Source organism: Sipha flava, unplaced genomic scaffold (assembly GCF_003268045.1).
Source record: "Sipha flava isolate LNK unplaced genomic scaffold, YSA_version1 41_pilon_pilon, whole genome shotgun sequence".
Taxonomy (NCBI): Eukaryota; Metazoa; Arthropoda; class Insecta; order Hemiptera; family Aphididae; genus Sipha; species Sipha flava.
The window spans coordinates 3,085,380-3,088,648 of NW_020273144.1; positions in this window are offsets into that span (position 1 = coordinate 3,085,380).

Sequence of the window (3,269 nt, forward strand, 5' to 3'; positions counted from 1 at the left end):
TTTTTTTTTTAATGATATTTGATTACTATTTATTAATATTTATATATTATAGTAAAATATTTTGATTTTACTATGATTAGGTATATATTAAAAATTGAATAACAAAATAATTTTCATTAATACGGGACATAATAACACTATTTTAAATGTAATATTATTATATATGATCTCGTTTTAAGATATACTACGAACACTTAAAAACTTACTCTTAAACACCCCCCCCCAGAAAAGAATTGTATCTACGCTGCTGTGTGTTATATATATATATACAGGGTGTTTCTGATATTGTGATGGACAACAGACGGGTTGAAATAATTTGTTGTGCGGTTATTATTTTGTGCGCGCCGTGGTACGTTATTGTGTTCCATCAGCCGTAATCGTAATAATTACACGGCGGCTCGATAATTTATCGCCGTACACACTTTACGTGTACGTTCAATATCGTATGTAACATACGTATCGCGTTGTGTACGCGCGCGCGTATGTAGATTTCTTCACCTGTACGGGCCGCGGCGGCGGAGTTGAACGCGCATCGTTTAACACGCGGCTCGGACTCGCGCGGAACAATGGGGCAAGAGTTATACCGTACCGGTGGTCGCCGTTAGGAAAACAGTGCGCGTGCGAGAGAGAAAAAGCGGAAAAAAAAAACAAAAACCGATTGTTTATTCGGTAAGCCAAGCAGTCGGTTATTATATTATCGTTCTAATTTACAAGTGCAGCGCGTACCATAGCAGTGTTACGTGTTATGTACGTACCTGACACGGTAGACGGTACGCACACGGTAATAATAACAATTACACACCGTTTACCGCGTAGCGTACGTATACATGTACGTTGATAATAATTGCGTACGAAAATCATGGGACGGTTACGTATCGAACGGGTTGGAAAAAAAAAAAAAAAATGTACGCGTACACGCTTAGACCATTGTTAAACGGCCGTTACGGGGGGAAAAAAAAAAAGAAAAAAATTCGAAAAAATATCTCCATTATAATAATACGCGCTATTGTTCTGGTACGTGCGTATAAACAGACGTATACATGTTTATTTATACGCTACGAATTGATGCGAAAGACGTGGTAACTGTGTTTTGTACGGGACGAACGGAAGGAGCGGTGGTGGTGGTGGTGGTGGGGGGGGGGGGACGAAAAAATACGCGTAAGAAGTCTTACGGTTACGGTATCGCGGTGCACGTTGAGGATGTGAGCTCTACTTGTTCGGCCGAGATGGGCTACGTGGAAATGCGCGTGCGAACAACACCCATCACGGCGAACGCTGTGCACCGGATAGACGTTTCGGGAACGGGCAATTAACGGGTCACGACGTAACGCAGTGTTTGGCGGCGACGGTGCAATAACCATACCGCGCGCGTATACTAACAACGTAAACCGATCGCGTTGCCTACGGTTCGGTTTTCTGGTGCGCAAAGCCGCGGGTCGGTGTATGTATACATACCTATGACTTAAAATATAATAAGTATTTTCTTAAATACAATTATTATACGAGTATTTTGAGCAAAAAAAAAAAAAAAAATTATCAAAATTTGTGTTTTTAAAGTATTCCAAAATGTAATTTAAATATATTTTTTGAAAATTATTCGAACACGTATTCTGAATAACTTTTAACCGTTTATTCGAATGTAAAAAAATATTCTTTACAAAACTGATATTACCCATTACATTTTGGCAGTAAGCCAATACGAAAAATTGCGTTTTGTTAGGTTCACTGACGTGTTTAGCGATTATAAATCATGTATATGGAGGAATAAATAGATAATCATGCTGTATACTGAACTCATCTCAAATCTGTACGAGTTAAGTCTATATTACTATTATTATTTTAACTTTCGTCTGAACATAGCAACACAATAGGTTAGATCAAAATTAGTTCAGCGAACTACTGCAGAAGTAGAAATGGTTTTGGGTCGATAAAATAGATTAATTTTTAAATTTGATTTAAGTATACTAAATACTTACATTGGGGTCGGTTTTAGCTCTTTCAGCGCTCAGTGTAAGAATTATTTTGATAATCCTTCATCTTAAATGACTTAAACATATAACTTAAACAGACAGAATTTCGGGACCTGGAGTGGCTTCAATGTACATATTAATAACCTAAACCTCATTCATAATCATAAATGCCTAAAATAATTATTAAAACGTGCATATTTGTCACATATTTGTAAATCATTCAGAGAACAAACATAATAATACTTGTAATAATATAATAATGATAGTTTATAAAACTGTAATTGTACCTAAAAGCGCGGCCAAACCTTGCATGTCGATAGAATAATAAATAATGATAATTATAATAATAATCAAGTTTATATTGAATCAAATCGTGAATTTTTTTTATACTTTTTATTTTTCTATAGTTGATAATTTGCATCGCCAACGATTGATCAAATTTAATTTAAATTTTGACGGCTCTCACGTGCCCTTCTGATTTTGGCGCTCTGTGCCGTCCCACGCGTGGATCGTTTCTAAAGCCGAACTTGACTTATATTAGTATGTAATGCACCTATATGAAATCCAACGTGTTTGTTCTTGACATATTATGATTCGATTTTTGGTATGTACATCACAAGAATAGTACGAGAATAATAGTAGTATAGTATAATAATAGTATAATAATAGTACTAATAGTAGTAGAATTTACTATTTTTCAATATAATCACCATTTACAGATATAGCATACAGATATAACCATTTACAGTATAGTTAGAGATTATAGGTATTTTTTTTTTAAATAATCCGTTAGATAAACTTTATTTTAATATTTTTTCAAATTCTATCACAGCTAATTGTTTTAATCTCGTTGACATTACATTTGTACTACGATCCATTTTGACACGTACAAATTAGAAACAAATTAGTCGAGTGATGTTCAAGCGCAATTTACCGGTTTTAAACCATAATAAGAGCTATATTTTGACACAAATTTGAAGTCTTTATCATATTACAAACGTGAGCTATTGGTAATTGTACATTACTTATTATTCATCCCTCGTATATATATGACTAACAGTAATTTGATGAGGAGTAAATTTGGCTCCTGTATAGTAGATATGTAGTCTGGTATAAAACTTCAACAGTAGTTCAGAGGTAGTAGTTTCTTGTTAATATGTATTTTCCAGGTTAATTTTTCATCAAGAAAAACTCCAAGGTATTTGATTGCCTGATCCTTGTTGTTCCATATTATGGTTTGGTTATTTATTTTTATCTCGGTTAGGCTCGTATATCTTTTTAAGGTGAAGATCTTTGCTT